We start from the raw sequence: 11,412 nt of genomic DNA, 5'->3' as shown, positions 1-11,412 counted from the left end.
CAGCTTCAGAGAAAAATAAGTTAGCACGATTACGCAGCGGTTCCATGGGGTATAGGCTGATGTTCTTTCCTCGAACAGAAATTTCTGCATATTCGTTTAATATTAACGGATGTTAGTGTAAGCATACGGGCTTTTGCAGGGGGAGTGATAGATGCGTCGAAGTTGAGGTTTTCAGAGATTTGGGTCAGACGACGTGGCTGAGGTTCTGTTGGGCTATATATTTTTTTCCGAGATTAGTAATTTTTGCAAACTTATAGTCATGTAATTTAGTAACTGCGTACGTGGGTTTGCAGGAGGAGTGATGGATACGGCGAGATTAAGCTTTTCATGGAGGTGATTTACCACAATCGAGCTGGTTGCAGTTTTCCGCGACAACTCTAACTTCTTGAAATTCGCTTAATAATCGTGCAGTTAGCTGTGCAGCGGGAGTGAAATATGTGTGGAATTTTAGCTTTGTATATAAGTAATTCCGACACCGCAGACGTTCTATCGGGCTATAGACATACGTTTTTTCCGCGATGACGTACTTCGCATATTCGTTTAATATTGGTGCAAGTTTGTATAGGCGCATTTGCAGGGGTAGTGATGGATGGTTCGAATTTAAGCTTTACGGTGAAGTGAGTTAACACGACGTCGCTCAGGTTCTGACACGCTGTAAGCTGGTGTCTCTTCTGCGAATTGATTTAACTATCATTTACGTGTCTGCACACATGCATTTGTAGGGGGCGTGATGGACGCGTTGAGTTTGAGCGTTACAGAGAACTGAGTTAGCACGACGTAGCGTAGGTTCTAACGGGCTAAATGCTTGAATTTTGCTCTATAAGTAATTTGCGCAAATGAGTTTAATAACCATATAAGTTAGTCTCTATATAGGTGCGTTTGTGCCAGCGATAGTAATAATGCTCATGTAGTGTCTACATAAATGTTACCGCAATTAAAAGAAAGGGAATGGCGGAATCTCAGAACAAGTTCGAGTTTGATGGTGACCAGGCTAGCAACCGAGTGTCTCGTATCATGAAATATTTTATTTATATAATTTATTTTTTATCATGAAATAAACCACGTTTTGTTTTGTTTGCTTTCGTCCATCGCTGCCGAGAACGGCCGGCACGACATGGACCCGGTCGTGTCGTGCACTTATCTGTTGGCCGAGGACGATGCCGTGTTTTGCGGCTTCGTCGCCAGGTGAAGCGTGGGAGGCAGCACCGGGGACATCTATACGAGTCAGAGCAACAAGGTGAGCTCATCGAGCAGTTTTGTTGCGTCGTAATTTTTCAAATACCTCTCGCTCTGCACGGTGAATTGCCTGTAAAATTATTTCGGTAGCTCTATATTCGAGCAGCCCATGTCACAAGGTCGACTGCGGTGTGCAAGGTATACTGCAAAGACCGTTATGCATCATTTTTTTTTTAATTCATCCTTTTTAATGTGTTTTGTCGTTTCGTCCCGCTATCACTCGCTTTTTTTCTTTGGCTAGAGTGCTATAGTTCGCACTGATCAATCAGTCCTAAACGTGCGAATAAACTGCTTATCGGCTCCCATTCCATCATTTGTGCTTTTAATAAGCTTTAACTTCGAAATTTGCATTATAATCACAGAAATTTTGGTATTGTTTCGAGTATACTGGGCTGTGAAGACCTCTTTATATACATGGGGAGACCGGCAGTTCCTCGTTCGAGAACTATTCGAAAAGTATTCGATATTCAATTCGTTTCACTTTGGACACTATTAGATTCGTATTTGATTCAGTTTTGTCATATTGCACTCACACACCCTCAGCAAAATTCAATACAAGCAAAATAGCTAATGTGAGGAATTACGGTGGGTGTTACGACGGTCCTCAAAGGATAGGAGGCGCTCAGCGTGCTCGTTCAAAGTTGGTGAAAAAACTCCTTGTGACTGGTGCGCCATTTGCTTTCAGTGGCGGTGGTTTTCAGAGGCACATAATTTAATAGCGGGAAGCTACGTAGGCGTTCTGTTGTAGTCAGAGGGCTTCCTAAAACTATATTATACATAGAACTATACTATTATAGGCTAATGTTCTTTCCCCTATAATTTACTTGCGCAAATTCATTTATTAATCAGTAAAGCTAGTATCTGTAAACATGCTTTGCAGGGGCAGTGATGGATGGGTGGAATTTGAGCTTCACATAGAACTATACTATTATAGGCTGATGTTCTTTCCCCTATAATTGCGCAAATCCGTTTATTAATCAGTTAAGTTAGTATCTGTAAACGTGGTTTGCAGGGGAAGTGATGGATGGTTGGTATTTAAGCTTCACATAGAACTATACTATTATAAGCTAATGTTCTTTCCCCTATAATTTACTTGCGCAAATTCGTTTATTAATCAGTAAAGCTAGTATCTGTAAACGTGCCTTGCAGGGGCAGTGATGAATGGGTGGAAATTGAGCTTCGCATAGAACTATACTATGATAGGCTGATGTTCTTTCTCCTGTAATTGCGCAAATCCGTTTATTATTCAGTTAAGCTAGTATTTGTAAACGTGCTTTGCAGGGGAAGTGATGGGTGGTTGGTATTTGAGCTTCACATAGAACTATACTATTATAGGCTAATGTTCTTTCTCCTATAATTGCGCAAATCCATTTATAATCAGTTAGGCTAGTATCTGTAAACATGCTTTCCAGGGGCAGTGATGGATGGGTGGAATTTGAGCTTCACATGGAACTACACTATTATAGGCTGATGTTCTTTCCCCTATAATTCACTTGCGCAAATTCGTTTATTAATCAGTTAAGCTAGTATCTGTATACATCCTTTGCAGGGGCAGTGATGGATGGGTGGTATTTGAGCTTCACATAGAACTATACTATTATAGGCTAAATCAACTTGTTTAACGTTATCTTTAGTCCGTGTCCATATTCCTTTACGTATGCGCCGCTCTTCAATAATTTTTGTTTACGCCAACTAGGGCGACTGGGGTGCTCAAGTGGCCTGGTGTCTTGGTTCCCGCCCTGCAGACCTGGTGACGAGCAGTTCTTGCCTACTTGCGTATTGCTGCCCGTACAGCGGACTTAGTGGCCAGCTCTTCTATCAGCCTGGTGTCTTGCCGTCAACCTTGTGCCACCCGTTCTTGCGAAGTGGTATCTTGCTGTCAATTCTACGGGCCTAATGGTCAGCTGTTGTAAAGACCTGGTATCTCTCTATCCACCCTGCCGGCTTAGTGATCAGCTGTTCTAGCGGCCTGATCTACCGCTTATCATAAGAATGAACGTGCCTTAAGGATTCACATGAGGCAAAAGTCTGTTTATTTCTATGATAATTTCTTTACAAAAACGTCAAGTTGGGCGAGTTCGTAGATCAACATCATCGAATACCTGCGTAGTGAGCATTGAGTGCTCGTTAGAAAACCCCCGGGTGGTCGAAATTAAACCGGAGTCTGACACTACGCCGTGCCTCATAATCATATCTTGGATTTTGCACGTAAATTTGAATTGGAATTTTGGGCTTGGTTCAGGCAGCTGGGGAACTCGTAGCCGAGTCAAGCTTCGTGTCCCAGTTGATGAGGTGAGCACAATGCTTGCAACTGTTTTGACGTAATTACGCTCAATCAACCTTTTGTGTAACCACTATATGCGAAGTTCTATCACGCTGCTTTTTGCTGCAAGCGCTTCATTTTTGGTACCTGTGAAGTAGGCGTATCAATGGATAGTCAAATGCACTGCAGCTTCTTGTTCAGTGCAGCACGTCGCTGAATTTGATGTTGACGCGTAAAAAAAGTAACCTGTTCCTTCCGTATTACGAAACGCTGTTCCAAACTGATAGTGAATTCAAGAAATACTGTGGGCAGCTAAGCTATGCATCTGCCGAGCTATACATCTGCCGAGCTTTCGCCTCCTTACTGATTGCTTTCGTGGCACCATCGGTGGGAAAAAATTTCGAATCGGTAATACGCCGAAAAACGTGAGTCATGCAAAACAATAATAATAATAATAATCTTCAAGACTCATTGAAATTTGTTAGAAGCAATGCTTTTTTATTAAACGCTATACAACTAACGGCGACGTTGAATTTTATTCATACAATGAGTAAATTCATGCAATATTGATGCATAGGCTTCACCTCGCACAATACGTATATTGGTGCGTCGCAGCGTTCGCAAACTATTCCGAAATGCAAACACCAAACCAGATGGGTGCACAGTGTTAATGTCTGTGTATCGATGCGACGAGGACAAGTGTGATGTGTGTTGCTTTTCGAGTAGAACGGTAATGACAGGGTTAGGCAGTGAAAAGTATGACACATTCGTATTCATATGTACTCGGGTCGTATTAGAGACACTCGTAATCTTGATATAGCGTGGTTTTGAAGCTTTGCGAAGGTGGTCCCAGAGGACCATGTATCCTTTGCTGTATAACCTACGTCCTCAGGCCTCTGAATATCTGAAAAGCGATCGTATCATTATGGGAAGGAAGAGATTCTTCTCCGTAGGTCAAAGCACTAGAAAAAAATTTAGAACGATCGCGTTTACGTGGCCAGGCTGCTTTATTGGTGAGGCCAGTGTATCGCATAACATTTTGTTTCCTCATTTTTTTGTGGACAACTTTTAAAACATTTGTGTTCAATATGGACCTTCTCTCTTGTGTTCACGCCTGTTTGTAGCTTCCGGCAACGCCATTTTCACTTCTCTGTCGTTTCATACTCAGAGTTATTTTCTTACATTCTGTTACCAACCTATAATAATATAACAATAGTAATATTAGTAAAATACCATTACCACTACCAATAGGCGTCAGTGACATTCTGAGGAAGACAACAAGATTGCGACACAACGACGCTGACATGATGACGGGGTGATGACTATGTCGTCGGTGGCATAACTAAACATCTGTGGGAGGAGAAAATGGCCACCATAGGCATGAATAGCGCATGCGCTGCCATTGGCGATGATGCTTAACAGCGGTAGGGGTCGACAACGGCCTTGTGCAGTGTTGAATGCGTCTGGTTGCAACTTTTACACGAATAGCTTTCTTTCCCCTTTCGACCGTTTTTGTCGTTGTTCTGTGGTCGACGATTGATTTTCGGATTCGGCAAAGAAAACTTTCGTTCTCAGTTCGTTCGTTCGTTTTTTTCAATCATTCAGTCAATGGTTCGTTAGTTCGCTCCTGCAGTCTTTCGTTCGTTCATTCCTTCACTCTTTTGTTAGTTTGTTCCTTCAGTCATTCGTTAGGTTCTTAGTTCGGGCTATTTATACGCTGATAATCATCGCCGATGATTTCTGCATTTTCTTCCTGCCACAGCAGTTGAGCACTTGTGCGACCAACGTCGCAGTCACAATCGCATCGTCATCATGTCGTCGTGACTTTGTAATCTTGTGGCTGTCATGCTCAGCATGTTGGTGTCATTGTCATCTGCTTTGTCATTCTCGTCAAGCCGTCATCGTAATCGTTTCCGTATCTCACTGTAGCCTTTACGGTGCTGTATTCTTTAAGCCCCTGAAGTGGTTGTCATCGCCGTCATGTTGACGTCATAGTCAAGCTTTGTCGCTGTCGTCATGACCGCGTCGGCCGCGTGGTCGTTTGCAGCGTTAGTCCTTGTGGCATGGTCGCAGTGTTTGTGCTATCGCTGTCACCGCGGCGTAGCTGTCATTTTTGTCCTGCTTCAACGCCGTTTTCATTCCTGAGGATGTGTGGACGTCGTCGTACCATTGCCTTCGTATTCTCTCTCTCTCGCACACAGGCCAGATGAGCGCACATTCATGTGCACACAGACACTCGCACACTGTTATTAATTAGGTTTCGAGATAAGTAGGCAGGCAGGCAGGCAGGCAGGCGGCAACCCGCCGATCAGGTAACCTGAAGTACCTAACTGGTGTAAAAGGAGCACCTTTGATACTTACATTTCTCAGCTTTCGCAATTATTTAAATATGTATGTTAAAGCGAATCTTCCACTGCCCACTCGCCCGGGTTTAACGTGGCTGCTGCTGCTGAGTCAGTCGGGCGGGCGGACATATTTGTGGATATATGTATAGAAAACTATATCGGGTGATAATTTTTATATTGTGCGAAATTTTTAAATATCGCGTGTGGCAGATGGTGAAACCCATGCCATCATCAAAATTGGCTCCTAGTGGATATGCCTTGCAACCTAATCACAACATGTGCCATAAACTGATCTTCGTGAACTTTCGCCGATTAGTTGATTGTACGTCGGTTTTTTGTGAAATTATTGTCAGCTTCTTGAAATACTTCAGATGGCGGAATAAAATTACGCCATCTACCACAAGGGTTTTTTAGAAATTCTGTAAAACGTACGAATGATCACTTGTATGTGTGTCGAGTGCAGGCACCATCAAACAGGCTTATATAACCTCTGCATGCTGACCACCAATAAGGTAGTAGTAAGATAGTAGTGATTAGGAGTAAATTCTTACATAACACCTTAACATCTAATACAGGCAATCAAGTACCCTTGAAGTTCACAGACGTCGATATGATTGGCACATTATATTTTAGTGATCACTTAGGGAACTTGATTGATTATATGACACTGTGTATGCGCCACTGGGCGTGTCAATTCTCGGCCGAACCTCCAGAAACTGTGGTACAGTGTCCATAATATAACTAGACGTGCGTAATACCTCTTTGTGCATACACATTTTATCGCCATATTTCCCTCGCGAAGCATAAGAAAATGTTTGACCATGTGACATTGATGTTTGACGCTGTGTAGCTACTTGATTTAGTGTTTGAATTGCAGCAAAACTTGTGAATATTGTGGTATTTATTTATTTATGTATTTATTTATTTATTTATTTATTTATTTATTTATTTATTAATTTATCCATCATACCTTACAGGCTTCTGCATGGAGCATTGACTAAGGGTTAACGTGATAAAATAAGCAAGCAAACGGATCCAAAGGCAGAGTAACAATATTTGCGAAGCTGCACTGCAACATAAAAAATGTTTCCACAGCCATACCCAAGGAAAAAAAAATATAGCCGTCATCACCCCCCATCAGCGTATTTATGTACTCTCCCAGAGATTTTCATAACCTTCGACTTGCGCCAGCTGATTGCATATGAAGTCTGCGCCCCAACTTTCTATTTTTATCACACCACCTAATCTCCTGCGGTTCTCGACTGCACTTCCCTTGGCACTCAGTCTCTAAACTTTAATGCACCTCCCGTTATCTCCCCTACGCGTTACGTGGACCGTCCAGCTCCACATTTTCCTCTTAATATTTACGCATATATTGGCTGCCCGGTGTTTGCTAACTAATCCACATCTCATTCTTCTTGTCTCTGAACAATATTCCTAACATTTTTCCGCTCAAGTTTGTTAATCCCCAAGTATGCTCCTTATATTGGTTAGCCGAGTAAATAATTGTCTCATAAAGTGACTTTCAGGTGGGGCTGATCTATGCGTTGAATCTGGGCTGTTAAGAAAAGCGATAGAACACATTGGCGCTAATATTCTAAAGGGCTAAAGCCTTCTGCTCCTAACAGGGAAACTAATTTGCGGAAATTCATTTATTCAGCGCCTAAATTATTGTCTGAAAAAGGGGTTTGATTGTGGGAATGATCTATGCGTTGATTCGGCGCGGTTAGGAAAAGTGATAGAGGTAGCGTTAATATTCTGTAGGGCTAGAGGCTTCCCCTTTTTACGTGGCAAACTATTTGTGGAAATTAGTTTGTTACTCGAGTAAACAATTTTCTCAGAAAGTGACTTTCAGATGGGAACGATCTATGCGTTGAATCTGAGCTGTTAGGAATAGCGATAGAACACATTGGCGCTAATATTCTAAAGGGCTAACGCATTCTGATCCTAACGGGGAACCCGCCGTGGTTGCTCAGAGGCTACGGTGTTGGGCTGCTGAGCTCGAGGTCGCGGGATCGAATCCCGGCCGCGGCGGCCGCATTTCGATGGGGGCGAAATGCGAAAACACCCGTGTACTTAGATTGAGGTGCACGTTAAAGAACCCCAGGTAGTCGATATTTCCGGAGTCCTCCACTACGGAGTGCCTCATAATCAGAAAGTGGTTTTGGCACGTTAAACCCCATAATTTAATTTTAATTTCCCTAACGGGGAAAGTGATTTGCGCAAATTCGTTTTTTCATCGCTCAAATAATTGTCTGAAAAACGGGACTTGAGGGTGAGATTGATCTATGCGTTGATTCGGTGCTGTTACGAAAGTGATAAAGAGGTTGCGGTAATATTCTAAAGGGCTAGAGGCTTCTCCTTTTTACGTGGCAAATTATATGTGGAAATTCGTTTCTTAGTCGAGTAAATGATTGTCCCAGAAAGTGACTTTCAGGTGGGATTGATCTATGCGTTGAATCTGAGCTGTTAGGAAAAGCGATAGAACACAGTGGCGCTAATATAATAAAGAGCTAACGTGTTCTGCTTCTAACGGGGAAACTAATTTGGGCTAATTCGTTTATTCATCGCTTGAATAATTGTCTGAAAAAGGGGACTTGAGGCTGAGAATGATCTATACGTTTATTCGGTTCTGTTAGCGAAAGTGATAAAGAGGTGGCGTTAATATTCTAATGGGCTAGAGGCTTCTACTTTTTACGTGGTAAATTATTTGTGGAAGTTCGTTTGTTAGTCGAGCAAGTAATTGTCTCAGACAGTGACTTTCCGGTGTGATTGATCTATGCGTCGAATCTGAGCTGTTAGGAATAGCGATAGACCACATTGGCGCCAATATTATAAAGGGCTAATGCGTTCTGCTTCTAACGGGGAAACTAATTTGGGCAAATTCGTTTTTTCATCGCTTAAATAATTGTCTGAAAGAGGGTATTGGACGGTGAGAAAGATCTATGCGTTGATTCGGCGCTGTTAGGAAAAGTGATAGAGGTCGCGTTAATATTGTAAAGGGCTAGAGGCTTCTCCTTTTTACGTGACAAATTATTTGTGGAAATTCGTTTGTTAGTCGAGTAAATAATTGTCTCAGAAAGTGACTTTCAGGTGGAATTGATCTATGCGTTGATTCGGCGCTGTTAGGAAAAGTGATAGAGGTCCCGTTAATATTCTATAGGGCTAGAGGCTTCCCCTTTTAACGTGGCAAAATATTTGTGGAAATTCGTTTGTTAGTCGAGTAAATAATTTTCTCAGAAAGTGACTTTCGTATGGGATTCATCTATGCGTTGAATCTGAGCTATTAGGAATTGCGATAGAGCACATTGGCGCTAATATTTTAAAGGGCTAACGCGTCCTGCTCCTAACGGGGAAACTAATTTGCGCGAATTCGTTTTTTCATCGTTTAAGTAATTCTAAGAAAAATGAGACTTCAGGGTGAGAATGATCTATGCGTTGATTCGGTGCTGTTAGCGAAAGTGATAAAGAGGTGGCGTTAATATTCTAAAGGGCTAGAGGCTTCTGCTTTTTAGGTGACAAATTATTTGTGGAAATTCGTTTGTTAGTCGAGTAAATAATTTTCTCAGAAAGTGACTTTCGTATGGGATTCATCTATGCGTTGAATCTGAGCTATTAGGAATTGCGATAGAGCACATTGGCGCTAATATTTTAAAGGGCTAACGCGTCCTGCTCCTAACGGGGAAACTAATTTGCGCGAATTCGTTTTTTCATCGTTTAAATAATTGTATGAAAAATGGGACTTCAGGGTGAGAATGATCTATGCATTGATTGGGTGCTGTTAGCAAAAGTGATAAAGAGGTGGCGTTAATATTCTAAAGGACTAGAGGCTTCTCCTTTTTACGTGGCAAATTGTTTGTGGAAATTCGTTTGTTAGTCGAATAAATATTTGTCTCAGAAAGTGACTTTCAGGTGAGATTGATCTATGCGTTGAATCTGAGCTGTTAGGTAAAGCGATAGAGCACAGTGGCGCTAATATATTAAAGAGCTAACGCGTTCTGCTTCTAACGGGGAAACTAATTCTGGCTACTTCGTTTATTCATCGCTTGAATAATTGTCTAAAAAAGGGGACTTGAGGGTGTGAATGATCTATAGGTTTATTCGGTGCTGTTAGCGAAAGTGATAAAGAGGTGCCGGTAATATTCTAAAGGGCTAGAGGCTTCTCCTTTTTACGTGACAAATTATTTGTGGAAATTCGTTTGTTAGTCGAGTAAATAATTGTCTCAGAATGTGACTTTCAGGTGGAATTGATCTATGCGTTGATTCGGCGCTGTTAGGAAAAGTGATAGAGGTCCCGTTAATATTCTATATGGCTAGAGGCTTCTCCTTCTTACGTGACAAATTATTTGTGGAAATTCGTTTGTTAGTCGAATTGTCTCAGAAAGTGACTTTCAGGTTGGATTGATCTATGCGTTGAATCTGAGCTGTTAGGAAAAGCGATAGAACACAGTGGCGCTAATATATTAAAGAGCTAACGCGTTCTGCTTCTAACGGCGAAACTAATTTGGTCCAATTCGTTTATTGGTTGCTTGAATAATTGTCTGAAAAAGGGGACTTGAGGCTGAAAATGATGTATCCGTTTAGTCGGTGCTGTTAGCGAAAGTGATAAAGAGGTGGCGTTAATATTCTAAAGGGCTAGAGGCTTGTTCTTTTTACGTGGCAAGTTATTTTTGGAAATTCGTTTGTTAGTCGAGTGAATAATTTTCTGAGAAAGTGACTTTCGGGTGGCATTTATCTATGCGTTAAATCTGAGCTGTTAGGAAAAGCGATAGAACACAGTGGCGCTAATATTCTAAAGGGAGTGTGCTGAGCTTCTAAGGGGGCTATAGGCAGTTTTTTTAATTCTGCAAAAGTAGTTTGGGCCAATTCTTGTATCAATTAGGCAAGTTAGTGTCAATACACATGCATTTGCAGGTATAGTGATGTATGCCTAGAATTGGAGCTTTTCAGAGAATTCAGGCAATAGGAATGCTGTCAGGAGCTAAATGTCTAAAGGCTGTCGTTTTTCCCGTTATAACCTTTTTCAGCAAATTCGTTTACGAATCATATAAGTTACTGGCAGTATTTCTGCAATCCCACGTAGATAACATATGTACAAAAGCATACCGACAACTTGGATTCATCCGGCGAAAATTGTCAGCTGCACCTGCGCATGTAAAACTAAACGCCTATATGACTCTAGTAAGACCCATCCTGGAGTACAGCGCCATAGTTTGGAACCCCCATCAGTCTTACCTGAAAGCGAAACTTGAAAGAATTCAAAGCCTAGCACACCGTTTTAATTACTCCCGATACTCCCGCTACGATAGCGTGACACTTCTCCGTAAAAGGGCTAGCATCTCGACGTTAGAATGCCGACGACTAACTGCCTGTATGAAATTTCTTTTCCTGTTATATCATGATTGCATCAACATAACTAAAGACGTGTACCTAAAGCCACCTCACCACCGCTCCAAAAGAATCAATCACGACTTGTGCATACGGCCATTTGCTGCTAGATGTAATTTATTCAAATTTTCTTTTTTTCCTCGATCCATAGAACTATGGAATAGCCTGCCCCGCCATATT

The 11,412-nt window shown here is 41.8% G+C and overlaps 1 long non-coding RNA gene across 1 annotated transcript in view; it reads left to right on the top strand.

The window, feature by feature from the left end:
• The first annotated feature begins 1,183 nt into the window (after positions 1-1,183).
• The window catches only part of LOC139049699 (uncharacterized), a 49,070-nt gene continuing 38,841 nt past the window's right edge, over positions 1,184-11,412 (top strand). Inside the window, exons 1-2 of the long non-coding RNA XR_011508506.1 lie at positions 1,184-1,237; positions 2,933-3,104. This is a non-coding gene — a long non-coding RNA (uncharacterized lncRNA). The remainder of the gene's footprint in view (positions 1,238-2,932; positions 3,105-11,412) is intronic.

Source organism: Dermacentor albipictus, chromosome 9 (assembly GCF_038994185.2).
Source record: "Dermacentor albipictus isolate Rhodes 1998 colony chromosome 9, USDA_Dalb.pri_finalv2, whole genome shotgun sequence".
Lineage (NCBI taxonomy): Eukaryota > Metazoa > Arthropoda > Arachnida > Ixodida > Ixodidae > Dermacentor > Dermacentor albipictus.
The sequence above is the reverse complement of the archived record's forward strand: the minus strand, read 5'-3'. Positions and strand labels throughout refer to the sequence as shown.